The sequence below is a fragment of the Prenolepis imparis genome, unplaced genomic scaffold (assembly GCF_030444845.1).
Source record: "Prenolepis imparis isolate NDT839.2.m4 unplaced genomic scaffold, iyPreImpa1.0 SCAF_11, whole genome shotgun sequence".
NCBI classification, from domain to species: domain Eukaryota; kingdom Metazoa; phylum Arthropoda; class Insecta; order Hymenoptera; family Formicidae; genus Prenolepis; species Prenolepis imparis.
The window spans coordinates 6377172-6400155 of NW_028141169.1; the positions used below are offsets into that span (position 1 = coordinate 6377172).

Below are 22984 nucleotides of genomic sequence, written 5' to 3' on the forward strand. Positions count from 1 at the left end.
ATTAAGCGCTCTGATATTAAAATTAAGAAATTTGCGGAAAGTGAAGTAGATCAATTTCACTACTCAAATATTAAACGGTAAGTTTCGAAAGCGATTATTTCAATCTCGAGACGCGTTTGGCGAGATCCCAATTTAATAAAAAATTGCTGCGAGATAATGTAATTTTACACGATACAGTCGATGCGATTAGGCGATTATAACAAGACGCTGGCCATTTGCAACGAAATAGGCTGTGCTGATGGGCGATCGAGCGAGTTAATGAAGCGAGTGGCGGCTCGCATAAAGAGTCCCGGCTCGTCGGATAAGATCGATCGATAGATAGATAGATCAATTCTCGCGACACGTCTCAATAATGTTTCTCGGACGAAACCTGTTGCACCTACGGCTAGTTGCTCAAATTAAAGCGCATTCGCTTATTCGCGTCACGCATCTCGGCAATGTTGCTTATGACATTCCGCTTAAATTGGTCGTGAATTGGCCAGTCAGAGACACATTGTCAATTCGGAACGAATCGGCGGAAATATAAAAATTAAAGACCTCGCGCAATTCCGGTTTTTGCATCGCTGAATGCGCGAGAATGGACCGATAACTATCGGATGTTGGGTCGATCGATGGTTTTCGATGAACGCGTGAAAAGCCTGATGGAACGATATACTATACATAGACGTTTTTATACGATATTTATGCGGCAATTTTGTGCGTCTCACTCGGGAATATGTATAACGAGAGAAACTATTTCCTTCCGCAGGATATCGCAGAAATCGCGCGCTTTCTATACTTTCATGTGTCTCTTTTTTTCATCTTATTTTATATTATTTTCCTCTGAATTAACTTTGACTTCATTTTTCTCGGATCCGTTTAAATTATACATTGCCTTTCAAACATCTCTCTTTATTATATTTAAAAAATGTCTATTTCTCGAGTTTTATTTTTCTAGGATTGTTTTCGCAATTATGACATTTTCTCGAGTCTAACACACATACATACATGTGATGCAAGTGACTAAGGCGTTGTTACGGAAAGTGCATTGTATGAATGATTTAAGTCCGGTTGCACCAACGACACGTAACTTATTCACGCTGTAGACAGAACACTATATTCTTTTATTTTCCTTTGCTCGCGGCTAAAGAAGGAAGCGTATACTTATTCGATGAATACCTCATTCCACGAATGCGTTATTCATCGTTGGACATTCCTATCTTGTATTTAATTAATATGATTCCCGAACGGTACGACATACCGATATACGATGTGTTTAAGAGAAAGCTATTCGTAAGCTTGCCAATTGTGTCGGGACAATGTTTACATCGTCGGTATTAATATCAGCGGAATATTACGCCGGCGGGTACATGTTTATTTCCCTCGGCGACCAGTGATGTCACGTTGACGGGATAAACGCGTCACGCATATAAATTTCCAGCGGGATCAGCATCATCCACCGCGCACGCTTCGACTATCGAGATGTATATCGCGGAATTACGAAATATATAATATGCATTGCGCACGCATACACACATACACTTACACGAGCGACACAACCGCCCGTTATCGCGAAAACCGCCATCGCCGAGAACCGAATCCGGAGAGATGCACTTGGTAAAAAGAAAGATCAAAGAGAGAAAGAGGAATATACACCGGGACTCGCGAACGCTCGTCGTGCGATCGAACGAAGTCGAGAGGAGAGAACGGTATGCGGAAATCAGTCATCTTCACAAATGAGAAAAGCTACACACATAGATAATTACACAATTACAACGAAATTTACACGCACGTTGTCTCGCGACACTTCGTCGAGAAGAAACTTCGAGAGAATGCGTTTAGTTCAATACATTAAGATACGAAACGTATATATAGTATATTATTATTATTATTATTATTACGTGAGCGCACTACGGAGAGAGGGAGAGAGAGAATATAGATGCTCGCAGCTTTGCAGAATCCTTTGATGCGTCTCTCCTCTTCGTCGTCGATCGATATCGAATTCGTCGTATCGTTTCGATCGAAGCGCAGGAAAGACACAGAGAGATTGCGAGGAAAAAAAAGAGCCGGTCGTCGTAGGCACCAGCCTCTCTCTCCGTCTCTGTGCTGCCCGATCGCGAGTCTCGTGCTAACTGAGCGCGCCGAGCACCGTGCGGGGACACGCGAGCTCTCTTCGTTACTGGATCTTACCAGCGAACGCGATACGAACCGCTCCCTCTTCGACCCGACCCGTCCCTTCCCACAGCCACGAGTCATGTGTGCGTGCGTACGATGTAGCATCCTCTCGATCCGGCCTCCGTAAGGTCACGAGGTGTTCGGAAGATTGATACTGATCAAAAGATATTTAACTTCGAAAACGATGTCACACACGTGATTCTCTCCTCTCTCTCTCTCTCTCTCTCTCTTTCTCCTCCCCTCCCTCCCTCTAAAAAAAAAATAGAAAAAAAAATGAATAAAAATTTATACGAAGACGAAATTCATCCATCTGTGCGACTATTTTTAGTACGAAACGATGAGTTTTCCTTGGACGAGAGCCACGTCAGATTTTTACGAGAATGAAAGGTGGTGAGAAGTTTGTTGAGAAGGTTGCACGATATACACACACGTCTGTAAATTTCGAAGAAAATAATCTCCGAGTCTGCTCCCGATAATGGTATCGCAATAACTGAAGGGTCAAGGACAAGAACTGAAATGTTTATGATCGTATTAGTAAAGAAAGAGAAAGAGATGCATATATGTTTCGATTTTAAATTAAGACTTACTAAAATTAAAATTAAATCTTTTTAAATTAAAACTTACATTTTCAACCAAATAATAAATAAATAAATAACTTTTTTTTATCAATCACCGATACTTGTCTCTTGGCGATTCAGTCACATGCATGTGTGAAATTTATCTTTCCGTACTTGTAGCACTGAAAATATAGATCTCACATCGACGTGTTATACCGGTTTTCAAGCCTTGTTTGTTGCATATACATATATGTATGTCATTGACGCTACACACATGTGTGCGTATATTAGTTTCTCGTTTAAGCTTTCCTCTTTGTGCGTGCATGTGTGTTTTTTTTCATCGATTTGTCGCCGTAATAATTGCTGCGTATACGAGGATGAAAGGATGTACGCGTTTACACACGACGATAAACCGCCAATTTACTATCGGTCATCTCTTCGGAGCGCGACGATAATCATACGTACGACTAAAATAGCATGTCAGAGAAAGGCCATATGTAAATCGAGAACTTTTTTTCCCGAGAAGATGATCGATACTTTGATGTTTTCGCCTTGCTCGTGATTTATACATGTATTAATTAATTAAATTAATTTTTTGTTTAATCTTGAATTTGTAATGTGCGATTAAACGGGTCAACAACAAAGTTCCCGTATTCGTATGAGAAACTCGGGATTTAACTCGTCATTTATAATCGCGGGTTAAACACTACACAGTTATAATTGAATCGCCTACAAAGTCCGCGGGTTGGAAAATGTACGAGAAATCTCTCAGGACACAATCGCGCGCATACTTTCGTGTATACAACCGCAAGTATACACTCCTGTAACACTTTGTTGCAGTATAGTGTTGTATATCTGGCAAAGAGAGAGACGTGTCGGCGAGTAACGGGGATCGCGAAGATATCTCCGTAATTTTAACGTGTTCTCCCGCTACGCTTACGTTCCGCGCTTAATTAAAGCGACGATTCGTCACACCGCGTGACGTTCTCCGAGATAACCCTGATTTTTTTTCCAAGACTTCGAATCGCGATTTCTGAAACCCCGCTGGATTATGTTTTGCACGCAGACACTATCCTAGTGCGCGAAAGTTTCGCTGATCTGCGAAATTTGTGAAGCAAATAAAAGCAGAAGCTTTTTATCTCTGATAGCGTTACGCGATGATTATAATTATCAAGCAACATGTATTTAACTATTCAAACATGCTTATAAGTACGCGTGAAATATCGAAGAACGGAGACTATTGACACAGTTCGACAAAAATTGTTTGAATATGAAAGAGAGTCATCATTTCTCATAATTTTTTAAATAAACTTTCATTCTTCGAAAGGAATCTTTTGTGTCAATTATAGCTAATGCAATATTCATGATTAAATTTCTGAAAAAGATTGAGGATCTTTTGAATAATTTTCAATTATTATTTATATTCATTCAAATTTTGTGAACCGAAATGTTTTATTCGACGTCAGAAAACAGATGAAAAATTTATTTATTTATTTATTATTCTTTCTCTTTTTTTTAATAGTGCAATTAAACGGGAATTCAACAAAGAGCAAGCTTGTTAATCATCTAAACCCTCCTTTTTGTGAAATACACACAGAGAGAATATTTTCTTAGACTTTACCCTGTAAATCATGGTAATCGTGGGACAATATCGTGTATGGAAAGAATTTTATAAGAATTTCTCTGATTAATCACAATAAAAAATAATAATATCTATCACAATAAAATATAAAATATGTTTGATTAAAATTTTCCTAAAAATATAGTAAAATTTACTAAAAGTAAAATTAATCAAACATATTTTTAAAATTCTTTTTTATACCATATTGTCCCACGATTATCATGATTTTCAGGGTAAATTCTAAGAGAAAATTCTCTCTGTGTATAATTTAACTGTAATTGTATAAAACGTGTCAAGACATCTCTCGCGATGTTCGATTCGATTGTTGAGTATACGATAACAGCCATTGTCTCCGTTCTTTCTTCTTGCTTCTCACCTGGTGGAGGCTAACCAAGACAGCGTGTAGGTGTGTTCGCATATTTGTGCGTAAATTCCGCGTACATACATACATTTACGTGCTGAGCCGAGTCGAGGCGAGTGAATAGAAATTAAGTGCGCCGCGCAACCGCTCCTAGATGCATTCGTTGCACAACGAACGCATTTAGAGCGAGAGAGAGTGGGCGCGGGCGGGGAACGAACCTCTGACACCAGGGAAGAGAAGAGGGAAGATCGCGGTGGGGGATCGGAGAAACGAGCGGACGGATCCATTAGATTAATTGACTTTGGGAATTGATGCATGTAACATAGAGCGCGAGAGGCGAGCCTTTACAGCTTAGAGACGCGTGCACGAGGAGCTCTCGTAGATTTTATAACCCTCGGATATGGACGCGTTTTATTTTACAAACACCAGCCACTTGAGATTCCATAGCGGTTAGCAGCATCCTTCGTTTCTCTCGCTTTATGGCGGTCGACACATCGTGCCCAAGTTTCCACGATACGTCAGCCTCGCGTAATGTATGTGTGATGCTTGTAGATATTTTTTAAATTTTATTAATACATATACGCGCGATTTAATCGTGTATACAATATGTTTCGTAGTTGCTAACTTGCTGTTCGATCGAACAAGTTATTTCGAATTAAATTAATGATGGTTCAAAGTTTATCTCGAAGAGTTTCTTATTGATAATGATCAACAGTCGTTTTTCTTAAACATCGACGATCGATAGACTGCATGGCAGTCTTCGGTGAAGGTTCAAAGTGGAAAGTTGCGAGGTCGGGAACTTTCTCGGAATATGGATAGAAATATATCTTCGCGGATAGAAAGTGATGTTGCACGCGGAGGAGAAAATATATACTCCGGCGCGACATTGAGCACTAAACTGGTAATAAAGACCTAATGGAAAAACCGTCTCGACATGTGCACGAAGATTCATGGTCATTAACCCATTTGCATCACCAATGATCTATCAGCTATCACATACTAACTATCAATTGCCAAGTGGACCGTGTCATCAACAGTTTCACAACTGTTTCGCTACTTTCAAGTTATATTCCTATTTCGATATAAATTGATTAACGTTTTAGCCAATAAATTCAAATTAATATATATATATTTCGCACATTAATATCTTGTGCAGAATTAATTGTAATTGATAAATATATGAAAAAATAAAAATCTTAACGTCGCTATTAAAAGAGAAATATTTTTAGATTCTTACAATTCTGCTTGTTATTTGCGATAGTTTAATCAGTGTCAAAGTGTAGTGATTGGATCTGGAGTGAAAAGGCAATTCGATTGATCGCGATTAAAGTTTTCACGCGTCGAGCATCCTTGACACCTTCCCTTTATATCCACGAAGAAAATCAACCTAGTTAATGCTCGATAGTTACACGGACAGTAATTAAAACTGCGTTCGCAGCCTCGATCAGCTTTGCTCATCGATCATGCAACAAGTATGAAGGCACACAGAACGTTAAGGAAAAAAAAGTTTACAGTGAGACGCGTGTATACGAGGAATTTTCAGTTTCGCTCTTTGAGCGCATAAAGATTAACCTAATTAACCCGATTACCTAACCATTATGTTTAATTCGCGGTGTATACTTTCGATTTGAACGACGTGCGAGAGATGGAATTTTTTCGCACAGAGAACGTTGCATAACACCAAAATGAAAGACGGTGTTATTAAATAAGATCTTATTATTATTAGTTTTAATTATTTAGCGCGCTTCATACCCGGAAGTTACGTATGTAAATAAAAAATGCCGACATTCTTAATTAAAAATCTCATGTATAATATAAATGTAAAAAATAAGTATAAAACATTTACATAAAGACATAATTATTCATCATTTATGATTTAAAAAAAAACTGTTTTTATATGCATTATTCTTCAAATTCGAGAATGTAAAATTATTTCTTTTACTTTCTAATAAATTCTGATAAATGAGCCTGTTGTAAATCTTTGTCTTAAATTTTATCATAAAAATCAATTTAAAAAACCTATTATTTGTTAACGAGAAGATAATTTACGATTGCGAATCTTTTATGTCAGAATATTCTTCCGAGTCTGCCCCTCGATGACGTAATCTTAATGTTTCCAGGAACTCATCCGTGCCTTCACACCTGGATGTAAATTAGTCCGGCAAAGATCCAAGTAATTTATGAAACGTGCGGAAAAGATATACCGCGAGGGGATCGCTCAAATAAATTAGAATTTTCGGAGCTGACGACACGAGTAGAATATATATTACTAGAAACTATATCGCGTTTCGAGCACAACAAAGTATATATAAAAGCTTAGCGTACGGATCGTTGTCGAGCTCGGTCAAACGATATCCAAAAATACATTTTTACGTGGTTATGCACAAAAAATCTGGGTTAAGCACACCATAAAGGATCTATAAAGGATCTATAAAGATTCTTTTATGAATTCTTTATTATTTTTTTGACTTTTCTCGTTTTAATTAATCTCATGATTATTTCGAGTAAAAAACGATATATCACACTAAAAATGAAAATAGATCTAAAATAGAAATTGGATTATTACTGTAATAAAAAAAGTAGAATATTTCACATCATACATTCTATTCAATATTCAGTGTGCTAATATGAAGAAAAATAAATATTTGCTTTTAGCTAGACATGAATGTTTGCATATACAGTTAATGAAAAAAAAAAAAAATAAACCTCGCGTTTATAGAAGTTACAGCTTAACTCTCTTTACAAGATATTGGTAAATATATTTAGCCATGTTATATGCGAACTCTTGTTGTCTTTTCGTTCACGATATAGATTTTTCATAGTGTTTTATTTTTTTATCCCGCAATATAAAAGAGCTACAATTTCTGTTTTTAAAACATACATATATATATATATATATATATATATATATATATATATTCAAGATTCTCCTTTAACGATTAAGAGAGAACCGGAATTTAAATTGGAAAATTATCTCCTTTAAATTACGCGAATAAAGTGCAATCTTGATGCAGATTTGAAATACGCGTAGAGATAATTTGCACATGTACGGCAAGTACGATTCGTACCGATGACCTTATGATGTCTGATTCCCTGACGAGGGAGACAGGCGGGCAGATTGTTCTACTCGATCGTGAGTCACATGTCGCGGGGGGATGTAATAGTCTAGACACGCCGACTAACTCGACTTTTTTTTCATGGAACTTTCGAAGTTGCCGCCACGAACGGTCAGATGCGTGCAACGGCATTCGAATAAAACTTGCGCAAGTCTGAGAGTGAGTAATGATTCACGAGGCAGAATATATCGCTGGCAGAATTATATCGTTGCCAGCACTACCGTTCGAATAACTACGCCCAGACTGGACACAGGCTATGATTAGCATCGCCATCTCAGCGCTGGAGAGGTATCGGTTAATTAATTCTATACCAATGCCCCCTTTTAACCCTTAAGCGTATATATGGTGTGTGTCATGTTCTCGATATCTCTAGTTTTCTGGAGCATTTTATAAAAATGCGAACACAGAGCATGAATATTTATGTAATATAATATTTATATGATTTATAAAATTGTTTTTACGATAAGTGAATAAGTGTACACTAAATTTTTTTATTTATAAATTATTTTTTTTAGTGTTTATTATTTTGACATTTAGAAAAATCGAACTGTCTGCAATAAACGAAAATATTTAAAGTTTATTTTATCTTTAATGAAAATATAAATATATATACATATATACACACAGACTTTAATAAAAACCGAATATACTATTCAAGAAATTTGATTGCAGCGACAGATGATTGTGAAATGCCAAAATGGCATGTTCAATGATAACCTCTAAGTGGAATGTTCCAGGATAGTTATAAATCTTCGTTAATCTGGCAGCCTTACCACGAGAAAAAATCGGATGTACGGCATAATTAAATACTAATTTATTCCTAATTTGTTATTCTATTTCCGAATTTATTTTTTATTAGCAAAAAATTGATATATTGTTAATGCAATTAATTATTAACATATAGTTCACCTTTGTAGCGATTTCTTATTATCTTTTAAATTTACTTCGCCCCAGTAATAAATTCGAAACTAGGATGATATTTCCATAGTAAATAATTCGGGAAAAAAGAAACAATTTAATATCAAGGTAAGATTATTAATTTTTTTTCACTTTTTACTTTACTGTTATATTTATATTTCGTGTTTTGGTGCATTTAAAAATTTTATATTTTTTAAATCTATTACAAAATATCTCCTTAAATAATTAATTCTATATTATTTGCGATTCATTCTAAATATTTTTCGAAAGTAGAAGTGCTAATCTCTAATGCAAAATCAATATCCCATCTTTAATATCAAGTCCTGTTAATTATTAAAGACAATAAATTCAGAATTAGAGTAATAAATTAGCTATTAATTATTATCATACAAATTTGATTTTTCTTGAAGAGAGCGTCAGATTAACAGAGATAAGTTAAAAGATGATACATTACCAAGAATTATTTCGCAACGAAGGAATTCGATACAACGCATTTTCTATAAAATTATGTATTTCTTAGTTTATTTAATTTAATTACGTTGACTTTGTTTGATTATGTTAGAGTGTATCCTTCTGAGAAATATTGCAGATTGTTAAGAGATGATTCTACAAATCTTTCCCCTTTTATTTATTATTTTTTTCTCTTATGAAGTGAAATTTCTATACGATTACACATTGACGCCGACGAAAATTACGTTCATGCACGTGTTCCCTCGGCGGCCATCGAATTATCGATCTGTCCAACTTGTGTTAATTATAAATTGGCCAAAAATTTACAATTATACAAGGCATTGTATTAATGCTAAAATTATTCGAAAATAAATTTACAATAATAATAATAGACATAAATAGATTCTTCTGTCGACATAATTTATGATAATCGTGTCGTTCTTTGTTTAATCATAAGAATTAATCATTAGTTTTAATATTAAGTATAATCTTTCATGTACATAATCATTGATCCTTAGTCAAGAGTCAGATCTACCACTTGACGATATGACATCATTTAGCGTGATCTCACCGTGATGACAGTAAATCTGAGAACCGGAGAACGATAGTGCACGTGATTATATAACTACGTCTCACGCAAATGTGCGGTTGCGAAAATACACTTTTCTAAAGCAAACATTTTCTACAAAGAGTAAAGAATGGAAAGAAAGTAGCAAACGCGAGTTTCGTGCGGCTGTATTTTTCCACGAAAATCTCCGGAAATTGCGCTTCAGAGTACATATAACGCTTATTCCCTTCTATCTTGTTGAAAAAAAGAGATTGCAATGCTATTTTGATGCTCTCTTAATTATTTTTCATTCATCCATTATTATTTTTTTGAACAAATATTTTAAGCGAATTTATTAAATTCTATTAAAGTCAAATTAGATTGTAAAATTTGTGCAGATTTTATAATATGTCAATTTTACATATAAAACAGAAGTATTCTTATTTTCTTTTTATTTCTATTTTTGATAATTAGATTTACACGCATGAGAAAATTTAGACCTCATATTTTCTATTCTTAGGCCCTGCGCACAATAGGAAAAATATTAGGAATAAATATTAAACATTAAGAATAAGAATTATTTTAAAATAATAAAATCGAAAAAATTCTAATATAAAAATACAAATTCAGGTATAAAGGACTCTTATTATAGTAGTTTATTAGCCCTTACTAGTCCTTTATACTCAAATTTGTATTTTTATATCAGAGTTTTTTCGATTTTATTATTTCAAAATAATTCTTATTCCTAATATTTAATATTTGTACCTAATATTTTCTCTATTGTGCGCAGGTCCTTATTCTCTGGGTTTCGTTTATAACTACATGTAACTGTCCGTTCATAATTCCATCGATCGGATTTTATCGTTGCAAAATCTCGGCAAATCCGTTTAAGCGCGGCCACGTCCCGAGATAGGCACTTTCGTAACTAAATGGAACGAAATTTTACGATCGACAAGTCTTGGTTAAGGCTTTATCGACGAATTACAATCGTGTACAACAAATCGCCGTTACAAATCGCCACTGCGGTGACTGACGCGTAATTGAAAAGTGAAATACTTCATTATAGTTAACGTCAATCGAATAAAATTATATAAGAGAGAGTGTGCAATAAATATGCAAATATATTCTAACTCTTTAATTTGAATATTTAACTTTACACGGAGATAGAACCCATTTCACAGAAATAGACCCCCATTTAATTGTTGAATTTAATTTTTTAATATATCGAATAATCCGTGGCAGTTGAGTTTTAACTTGCTATTCCGCGAAGAGCAATTTTTCTTTTTTTTCTTCTTTTTTTTTGTCTCATATATGGTAAGAATCGAGTTTTCCTCGATTCAATGTGATGCAACACAGCACGAACTGTTGTGAATAACGCGACATATGCTTCATGGCTGAAGCGTAAAAGTTTAGATGAAATGATATCTCTGACATGCTAACGAACAATTTCTAATGATGTGTAGTTTGATAGAGCGTTCAGTCAATTCATTCTGTAAGTTTCTATTTCAGAATTATTATAATATAAACTCCCTTTTTTAACGATGATTGTTTCAATAATGTTACTAATTGCCGAATCATTTAGTGATGATAAATTTGGGCAATAATAATATAAAAAATACAGATATAGAAAGTCATTGTACATTTGAGTATTAAAATTCAAAAATCGTGAGCGAGAAAGAAATAAAAGTTACGAAAGTTACGAAAAAAAAGAAATACGAAATGTTAATCTAATTTAGAAATATTTATTTTTTCTATAAAACTTGTTATTACTTGCGATTAATATTTAATCGTTTGAGAATGCATACAACTCTGATGTTACTTATTAATTTAGATACACGATCATCTTCTAGTTTTATCAAATTAAGTCTAAAAATTGCTTATTACTTGTTTTGTCAAATACATACTAGACAAAATAGTCACATATGCAATCTCGTAAGAAATAATAATATATATGCAAAAAATAAATATATCTAATATTAAACAGATCTGAACGTCATAAATAGAAAAATAATTTTTATCATATAGTTTAGCCACATTTAATTATTCGCTAAATTTTTATTTGACATATATTTCCATTTTAAAAACTTTGTAATTTTAAATCTTTCTCAAAATTATCTCTAAATACGTTGCAAAATGTTATATAATAATATATCTAAAAAAAATTAGAAAATATTGAGAACTACGTTTATTTAGTAAAATAAGAAGAAACGATACGATATATCGGTATCTGGTTTTTGCAAAAAGAAAATCTCTAGTCATGCTCTAGTTGTCTCGGGAGATAATAGTCTGCTTTTTTTTCTCAGTTTCCTGAAAAACAACACGCAGATCGTTCCGTTTGAACGAGGCTTAAGATTGATCGATTCGTAGGTGGAACCGGCGGTTTGCTTCGAAACAATCGACTCCTCGCGCACTTGGGCGCACTGCGGTCGTCGGAGCGACATTACGCGCGTTGAGGACAATAGGTCCCCGTGTTCGATTGAGGATGCCATTTATGGTCGCCAAGCAGGCAGGCGGTCGTCCCTGTCCTCGAGCTGCGAGCGGTTTCGCGAATACGAATAAGCGTGCATCAATAGTTCAACTTACTTAATCACCGACTGCACAATTTACAATCCCGATTTCGAAAACAGCAAAAATGTTTTCGATAAAAATCGCTGGACAAGCGTAAAAAAAATACGAATGAAAATTTTGCAAAGGTTTGAAACGTATTAATAAATATATACAATGTAATCGAATAGAAAATAAAAATTACTATTGTAATAATTTTCGATAAATATTTTGTATAGATCTTTCCCTATCTTTATTTGCAGCTTTTAGTTTTAGTATCTATTATTTTATCATTTTATTTTTTGAGTTTATTATTATTATTATTTTATTTTACCTTTTTACAAGAATCTTCTTTTCTGCATTATTACAAGCGATATCTTAGTTTTTCTTTTTTTCGATATAAGATACTTAAAAAAAAATGTTCTATACTTCGTAGCAAAATACTATCTCCGGTGTGACCGGAAGATCAACCGATTGTCGATGATAAAAAAAATCATCCGGCTTCATACGACGAACATATTGGATTTCTGGTGTCACGCGACTGATAAAACGACGTCAAGCACCTTTGTCTTTATTCTCATGTTACATCAAGTCGAACGGAAGGACTGCAATCGCCATCTGGCGTACCTACCTACACTGTTCGAAAGGCAAAGCGAAACTCTATCGGTAGCGAAACAGCATGTTCACACACTGTACATCATTAAAAGATGTATTAATTACATTCCAAGTTAAAGTAAAAATGCTACGTTTAATTAGATGAGTCCCTTCATATATTATCTTGCGATCCGCAAAGATAAAAAAAGATTTCTTTCTTTTAATATTAAATTAAATGTATATTTGAATAAAAATTTTCTGCAAGGCTCCAAATTTATTTTCAGCAAGAAAAACAGATTTTTTTATTTATAGATGTTAATAAAATGTAATTTTTTATTTAAAAATTATGAAATATTTTTCTTGTCTCTCTAAAGAATAGATAGATGAGTCTCTTCAGACAATATCTCGCGCGATTCTGCAAAGAAAACATTTCTTTCTTCTAATATTAAATTAAATATATATTCGAATAAAAATTTTTTGGAAGACTCCAAATTTATTTTCGATAAGAAAAATAGATTTTTTAAGATGTTAACAAAATGCATTTTTTAAATTTAAAAATTACGAAAATGTTTTTCTTTTGCCTCTCAGAATAGTACACTCTTTTCGAGTATCCAGATTTTTATAATTCTTCGAGAATTCCAATAAAATCCACCGTATTTAACCGTTTTTTATTTTATATATTTTAGGTTTTAAAATGATGATCACGTGATGCGCTCGCGTGGACTACAATTTATCGCTAACGCGGTTATTAATTAGACGCGTGTTAGCGTGTTCAGCCTGCGCGTCTCGCAGTCTTGTGACAGGGGAATTTTCTACGCGCCGTGATACAATCTTGAAAAATCTTCCACGGTACCGCAATTAACCGCACGCCGTGCGTTGACATCGATGCGCCTAAGAGCCCAACAACACGATTTTTATCGCAATATCGTTAGGATTTTTTAGCGTAAAAAATACGCCCTTTCACTCAATTTATATATCTATCGCTGAATATTTTCTTTAAGATCGAGAATATTTCCTTTTCATTTGAAACGATAACCGCTTTTAATTATTATTAAGCTGAAAATCAAGCATTAAATATATTTTCTAACGTTAAAAAAGATTATAAAATACGAACGAATTTTTGATATATAAATTAATATTGTTTTTTTTTCTTAAAACCTACATTTTGTTCGAATGGACTTTCGTCGATTGAAAATCAATGACACGGAGTGAAACGGTTGCAGGTGCATTTTCTGCGTTGGAAAATGCACCGGCCTCTTAAACGTTATTGTTTTGCCGAGGAGAGCGTTCTACGTGATCGGATCTCGCCGATGTCGCATCGCCGCGATGGCGATTTCGCGTTACCATCCAGATAAACCGGAGTATCGATCCGATTATTACTGTCTCAGAGAAGCCGCCGACGCCGACGCCACAATGACAGTTCGACGTCGGGGCGAGCGTCGTTAAATGTGCCAGCTAACGCTGTCAGATAGTTGCATTGGCGAAATGCCGTGTGGACTAAATTCGAACGATTATAAGTGACATTCGAGAAGATGATGATGCGCTACATCTATAGCGCATCTAGGTAATGCATGCTCGAATTTAGATGCGTTTAGACGCGCACATCTGATTTCGATCTTGAAGTTCTTCGCATTAATCTGCGCGAAATCTGTACATTTGATGCGATAATATAATGTTAACGCTATATACGTTATGTCTTTTGTGCGTGTATCATCACGTTTATTTCGAGTTCAATGAATCGAATCTTTAAAGATATTAGAGAATCGGAAATTATTTGAGATCGTAGAGATGTGAAAAAAAATATCTGCAATTTCGATTAATTCGTGTACGGATTTTGGAATAAAAGTAAATGAAACATTTAGTGTAGAATGCAAAGTGAAATAAAGAGAATCGAAAGTTTGGACGCTGTACGCAAACTCGTGCAATTCTTGCGAAATTTAGTTTCTACGTAAAGCTACATTTACGGCTCGCACGGATAGCAACAAAGTTTCTATCGAAAAGTTTGGCAAGACGTCTGTTGTGACGGAGAATAATGTGAGAGAGGAATAACAGTTTATTTGTTGCGCTCGTATTGTTCATTAAAAATTTGAAATTTGTTATGTCGGATGGAGCTTTAAAAAAGATCTAATTTTCATGGTTGTATGAGTTGTATCTGTTCTATTGAAATTGAACTTTTCGCTCGAGAAGCTCTTCGTATCTACAAGGAGCGTCCTGATTAGTAAACTTATGAACCACGCAATGTATCATATCGTTAGTAACTTGAGCTTTATCCCCAATAAATATGAAAGCTTTTCGGATTTAATAATAATCAGTCTATAGACATTCGTCGAATAATATAGAGCAAATAGAAATGCGAAACTTGTTATTTAAATTACCTGACTAAAAAGAGTGAATATTCAAAAGCATGAAGAATACTTATAAGTATATATTTCAAACTTTATATTATTAATTTTATTTCATTAATTATATTATTGAGTATTATTATTAATTTAATTTTGTATTGATATTCGTTGCACAATATCTTTTTTCTTTATTTCGTTGAATATACTTTATCGGACTATGTAAAAAAAAAGAAGTCGTCAACGCATCGAGTTAACACGGCTGCTACCGCGACGATGGCGATCTTGCGCCATATATTTTGCGCTCGATCTTATATTTATCCGCATTTCTCTCGGCGGGTATGCGGCCGGCAAGGCCGTTGCTACATTTGGGTCAATCATAATCCAAACACCCGACGCGAAAACTGGATACCATTCGCGATGAACGACTGCATTATGCCCGTGCATCGAAAGCGCGTCCGAGAAGGCGATCGAGGCAAGGTGAACAGGCGAAGGAATGGGCTTTCGTTCTTTGGCTCGTTGCTGAATTAAGCCCGTAAGCGACTGTACGAAGCGCGAATGAGACGATATAATTTCTTTCTCATTGAAAAAAATTTCCTATTCACGTCCCTTTATTAAACCTGATGAATAAATTAACACCTGTTATTAACTCCGAATTTTCAATTACTGACTTTAATTATGTAGTGTGAGAAACAAACCAAGAACTGATCAAATAATTAACTTAAAAAGCAATCTATTACTTTTTCAAAAGAGAAACATTTGTAAAAATAAACATTGCGATGCGAAAACGAAGTTACTCGAAAACGAAAATAAAATGAGTTACGCGTATTAAATTCTGAAATTTAAAGATCATGTACTCATTATTCTGTTTGATATACAAATTGACTCGTTTATATATGAAACTTTCACGATAAGTCAAGATTATAAAACAATCTCACAATTTTCATAATGGGTTGCCGAATGACGCTGCTTATTCTTTCAAACGTCGCTTAGCTCCGATATCTCGGAATGGAATTGAGCTCAATGAACAATTATGATGTGTACGTGTATAAGTGTGTTGTATGCGTGTGTATAGAAACAATCTATGCTGTCGCGTGGCTTGCGAGGAAAGAAAAGAACAGAAAAGAGAGAAAGAGAGAACACAAATGTCGAGTTAAGCTCGGTTGTACACACACGACAAGTTCGCAAACAACTAAGCGCCCATGCAATTCCGCTTGACGTCTAATTGATCGCGATTGAACGCGTGTCCCGTGACGAAACCGGTAATGTCGCATCCGAGATGCATTCGAGAAAAACGACCGCCTTTATGTCGAAGAGCGTATCGCTTTCCTTACGCGAAAGAACAGTCTGTAATGAAATGTTTTCGCGATACGTAAACGATGCAGTTGACAATCAACACTAATGGTTACAAAAATCGATACTAAAAGAATAAAGGTCTCGAATCAATATAGTGTTGTTTGTTCAGCAATAAAAGTCGATATTGTTACTGATCTTTCAGAGTGCATATGTCAATATTTTTCTGTATGTTTATATTGATTTAAGATATTTTTTACATATATTTTTTGACAAATTTTGTCATAACAGGATTTTTGAACGATTCAATCTTTTCTTATGAGAAATATCTAGGCATCAATAATTTTTTTCAACGATGAGCATTATATTTCTAGATGTACAAGGACTATAAATTTATCTACATTAACAAGTAAAACTTTAAGGCTCTCAATGTATCTTAATTTTTCCTTAAAATTAGCTCTTTCTAGCCTATTAAAAAATTTAAATTATCTATATTAATTCCAAAGTCCGTAGCATAAAGGAAAAAAATTTACAATATGGCGATTAAAAATAATACAATAAATTTTAATCCACTTGTATAAGATACACTATAAAGCACTATAAAGTCCGTTGTCGTAATTTTGCGTATATAGTTGTGTGTTTTCAAAATATGGTATCTCAATAAAACTTGTTATAAAAATATTTATATAGACTCGGGAAAGCCTGAACTCATATTTACCTAATATAACTTCCCACTAAAAATTTGTTGTACAAACTTTGAACCATGTTTTTTTACTTGCCAAAGTATCTTTTTGTAAAAAAAAAATATATATATAAAAAAATATAAAAAATTGTTTCTATAAATATTGTTTTTTTTTATTATTTATCTGTTTATTCCGTAAAAAGTAATTGCAGCGCATTCATTATCGACGTCATTAATGGCAAAATGCAATCGAAAAATTACATTCGATAAATGTGATTACGGGGCACATCATGATTTACAATCATCTGTGATTATTGTCAGACAAATGTGTAGAGAAAGCGTATCCCGATATAAAAAAGCGGATTAGTCCTAGTTTATCAGTCAGCATGAATCGCGTTTATAAATAAGATAAACTTGTCCGATGACACATAAATTGTCGTCGTTGAGTCTACCGAAAGGACACGTACTTGAAGAAAGTAATTTTCGTTGATCTCACAAATTACACTAATGCTTAAATAACGTTCACTTTATGACGTTCATTCCCGTGAAACTCTCCTTGTCCGCAACTTAAGAACACGAGAAACTTAAGTCTAGTGTATCGCGTCTGCGTTGCATATTTTATTAAATTAATGTTTCTGAAAAATTATCGCTAATTTGTAATTTATGATAAATATCTTCTGAAAATTTGATTTGCCCACAAATTATTTTCCCAATAAACATAACAGAGACTAACAAAATTGTAAAAGAATTGTCATTAAATTTATATATGCCTATATATATATAAAAATCATTTTTAAACTCATAATGTCTGGAAGAGTAAATACGATGATTTAAATATAAATCATTACGCTTGATATAAATGCTACTTAGGCCACGCAACCATTATGATTTGACAAAATGTTCAGTATAGTAGAAGACTGGTATAAGATAAAAAAACGACCTTGCTTCGCCGCCGTTCTAGCATCTTCCGCATGAGTGTTAACCGGGTTAATTAAGCTTATCGACGTCGTTCTGCACGACTTTGGTACCGTTACACTGTTCAAGGTCAGAGAAGAGGCTTTAACATTTTATAATCCGGATATTCAGGCAGTTCTTCGATGTCGGCCTCGCGATTTGTATTATTAACGAGGCGTAACGCGCGTATAACGGGCCGTAAAATTTTGCCACTTGATCGAATAGAATCGCGAATCTACGATAACAGCGTCAACGATTTATTCAATCTCTCAACAGTCAGAAAATTTAAATTATCATTTTATAATTATATATTAGAGATTTTTTTCTTGCAATTTGTTGGTAAAGAAAATTAAAGGATCTTTTTCAGAAACGAATATATACATTTAAGTAGAGGATATTTAACTATATCGAATATAAATATCGACTAGTTTTAGATAACTCCGTGATAGGCTTCTCTAATTATCGAACAAAGTAGATATCTCAGAATAAGAAAGAGCCATCACGCAAGGCAAAAAGGAAGTGGAAGATTATCTTTCTACAAACAGCTATTTATATCATCTATTTTTTTTATCGAACAAGCTCGGTACCACTCCTCGAGTTACGCAAAAAAATATAGAACATCTATAGACAGTCGAAATTTTATATCCAGCAATCGGAGATTAACACGCTACGTAATATAGACCTAGAATAGTACTCGAGATACGGTGTCTGCATGATTTGTCATCATAATCAGGATATAAATTTTACATTAATTTTCGTAAAAAAAAAAAATCTATCTATTATGACAGTTTGTAATGACGAGAATAAATAAACCTTTTTGATAACAAATAATTACAAATTAGAAACGTAAAAAATTGGAGATGAAAATAAATAATAAGCTGATATTAAAGGTAGAAAATCGGTTATTAAGGTAGAAAATCTATTGTTAAAATTAAGACCAAGGATTCTAAGACACCCCTATATGTTTACGTATTAGCAAGTAAACGTGTATATTGATAAATGATCTATTTATATGGCAAGGGTAATCTGTGTACGTGCTACGTACATCTATATAAGCGCATATGCATCCGCCCGAGCCTCTGAACATGGCGGACTCTCTATCTCTGTATGACGCGCGATGTACGATTGGATTTCCGTGACGTAAGTCCGGTCAATTTTTGTGACGAAGCGCATGCGGTGGATATATAGATATACATAGTGCCTTTCACAATCGGGGCATTATTCCGGGCATGATTGAAAAACGGATGTCTAATGTCATCGACCGCCGAAATTGTACTCTTGGTAACCGAACCCTGTTCAAGGTCCAGCGATCCGATGACCTTAAATCATTGCCGATATACCGTACGATTGTCGTCGAGCGAGCGGCGTATAGCTGCAATGGTCGAACGAATACGTTACGAGAAACCGCCGTTGGGACACCATGAGTCAGTATTTGTTCGTAACTAACAGTATAAATCAGCGTTTAATATACCGTAAGATGAGGTCACATTAAGCCGGCATAGGTTGTTTGCGTGCATCAGGAGAAAAGTGTCTTAATAGCATTCGTATCAAAGGTGAGAAAGATTTCTCATATTAAACGCATATTAAAAAATTCGTAGATTTTCTTTAACAAGACTCAAATAATTTAGAGAATAATTGTGACAATATGTGAACACATGTGTCACATATAATAAATTATGTATAAATTCGTAAAAAAAAAACTGTTCAACATTTTTTGAGCGAAGATTAAAATAGATATCTGATATGTGACAGAAATTAAATTTCCTATTGCATTCTACATATTGTAGGTAATTTGGTTGTAGGTCTGTTAATATAATTGCGGTGGTCCAGCTGGCACCAATCGAAAGTTATAACCGCGCCGTTAATTATTTCGCGGACGAGGGATTAATTCGTTTGGCCGTTCGATAACTCATCGATGCTCTCGCGAATCGTGAAAACGTGAAAGCTTCCTGTCAGTAGCAATAAAGCGTTGGCGACCACCGTCAAGAGAAAATTCGAAAGCCGCCGCGGTCGTGAAAACCCGTTCGACCGAGTCATCGGCTGTTTCATTCGGGACGAAATCTGGTCTAGACACGTGTGAAAAAAAAAAAAGAAGAGATCTACCAGACTTGTCGGCCTATTTACAAACATGTACCTTGCGGTCGAATCATATTCCGTACGACATGTTCGAAGAGAGACATTCTACTCAACTATTCTTATAGAAATGGACAAAAGTTTAGTGTCCGTAATAAAATATAAAAAGATATAAAAATATATATATATATGTATAAAAGATTCACAAGATCTTTTACAGATCATTAGATAAGATGCGGTAAATCATGGTTTACCACATGATTATTATCATATAAATCGTGATTTATCATCTGATAAAAAATTCCCAGATAAGGAAATATCATTTGCAAGTTTTCAATTTGTTGTATTAAAAAATTGTCTAGATAATTATAATAAATTTAATTTCCTAAGATGCATTCAAATTTGTTAAGTTGTTAAATTCGCTTAAGACGACTTATAATTCGCAACAAAATTCAAGATGATAATTTATTAATAATTTGATGTTATTAATAATTAATTAATAATTATACGTGTGTGTGTGTGTATTCTGATATCTATGTATTTTGTATATAGATGTATTTGTACTTCTTCAAATCTTTTTATATAATATGATATATCGATTATAAATAAAATTTTATCTTGAATTTTAACGCGAATTATAACGATCTTTAAATACTGTACGCATTGCGTCGATCTTATGTCATCGTTATCTTTAACTAAGGAGAAACATTGACGTTGATACAAAGCGATCACCCTGTACCAGAGACGTCACGAAGCTTTGCGATACGTGTGATATAACAACGGAGCAACATTTCGCTCTCTGCACGATGTAAGGACGCGCATAATACAGGAAGAGCGTTCTCGAGATATCTGGGAGTCGCAAGAATAACACAGTTCGATGAACCATATCAGATTAACTGCCTGCAGGCTGATTAATAATCGGCTTTGACTAGAAATGATTCACGGGAGTTCTCTACTTAGTTAAGCTAATTGCCTTCCGAATACTCTTCTCGACCTTAAGAAGTATACGCTCGCGACTCCCGGCCACCTCGATCGGACACTTTCTTCCGTCTGCGAGCGTCGACACATAGCATATTATATGACGAGGCACATGTTGATCGACCTACGAACGACAGCGAAATATTCCAAGCTCGGAGACAATGAGACATGATAGAACAATAATTCCGCCTGTCTGAGAGATCTTCTCAGGCAAATAATATAATAAATTTTTCATATATATTTACGCTTTGGCTGTGTGTGAACATATTGATTAAATTTATTTTCATATCTTTGATATCGCGAGATATTAATCGAAAACGTTATCATGAGCTAAACGAGAATGTAGAAACATTAAAAATAAACAAAGTTGAACACTTTGTTACGTGTTTTTCTTTTATCCATATTTGATAAAACGATTAAAATTTTTATCTGTTATTTATGCGAGGGTGTCAAATATATTTTTATTATAAATAGGTGTGATAAAAAAAAGTTCCGAAATAAACGACCTTTGCATGAGATTTGCATTACGCATTGTGGGGATTGCAAATTAGTATTATTGAATTTAAATCAAGGTATAGCTACAAGGTATAGCTTGGATTAGCGACTGTAAACTAAAAAAAACTTTGAAACTATAAAAAGAAAACACCACATAAATTTTTCATTATTTCTTCAGTCATGGTTAATAAGACATGACTTTATACGTTGCCATCGGTACATTTTCTTCATAACAATTCGATATGTTATGTTACGTAATAGGCAATTAGGGAAACGTCACGTTAAAGAAAGTCGTTTCTTGCGTCGTGAACAAAACGAATTGAATTTACAGAGTAAATCAACCAAGTGGCGTTATGTCACTCTGCGCGTATAGTCTTCGATTAGTCAGGGTCAGACGTACTGAACGTACTGAAAAGCACCCGGATGCACTCGTGACATTTTCAACCCCCGTTCGTTCGGTAAGGAAAGGTTCAAAGGTCGGGGAATGTCTGCGGTAGCGTCGTATACAACACGCGATATTTTAAAACGAGAAGATGCGGCGTCTTCCGAATCACTTTTAATTTACCAGCCCGTTCAACTCTGCTGAGCTTTCAACTGTATTTCTCGAGGAAGTTTCTAACGAGGCCGGTTACCATCAATTAATTAGTAGTAGCGAAGGATAGATAAGATCTTTAATATTTTTCTTTTATATTTGATGTGAGGGAAATATTAGAGCCTTGCACAGTTCATAGTTAGTATAGAAATTAAAATAATTATGTTGAAAAATACTAAATTATCATAAAATGTCTTTAAGATGAGATTTTCATTTAATGAAAATATCTCTATCAAAATAATTAATACTATTAAAATTTAAAAAAACTATGAATATATTTATCGCTTTATATTCACGATGAACATTAGAAAATTTTCAATTAAACGTAATAAAAATGTAGTTTATATCAAATATATGTATATACTTTGCACAATTAATAATTTAATATCGTTTGCAATAATCTGTAATAGAAAATCAGCAAAGCGAATTTGTTATGTCTTTCATTGTCTCCGAGGTAGGGAAAATTGCATGGTCGTTCGAGACACGAAGTATGCACAAAGGACGATGGTCCTCCGCAATGGTTTGCGGAAGGAGAGAGGTAGTCGTACCGAATCAGATTTTGGATGGACTTACTACTTTGGAGTTTGTGACGTGGTCGGCCGGCACGGACTCGGGAACGGTTTGCAGGGTGCTCCGCATGCTAGCGGACATTGTAGGCCAGCCAGTTTCACTCCAGCCTCAGACCCTCGTCCTCCACCTCCAACGCTGTGTCGACG

At 34.5% G+C, this 22984-nt stretch overlaps 1 protein-coding gene and 1 long non-coding RNA gene across 6 annotated transcripts in view; one reads left to right on the forward strand and one right to left on the reverse strand.

The window, feature by feature from the left end:
* Positions 1-22984, reverse strand: part of LOC145942554 (serine/threonine-protein kinase MARK2) — a 90929-nt gene extending 67945 nt beyond the window's left edge. Inside the window, exon 1 of one of the 5 annotated variants that reach the window (XM_083049391.1) lies at positions 22842-22984. The gene's annotated coding sequence lies outside the window, so the exon portion shown is untranslated. Of the gene's footprint in view, positions 1-1733; positions 2149-22841 lie in introns of those variants that run through there. The other 4 variants (XM_083049404.1, XM_083049403.1, XM_083049402.1 and 1 more) reach the window with 4 other exon arrangements.
* LOC145942544 (uncharacterized) lies at positions 7726-12313 on the forward strand. The gene is made up of 3 exons (XR_014426373.1): positions 7726-7826; positions 7906-8097; positions 12028-12313. It is a non-coding gene; the product is annotated as an uncharacterized LOC145942544 (long non-coding RNA).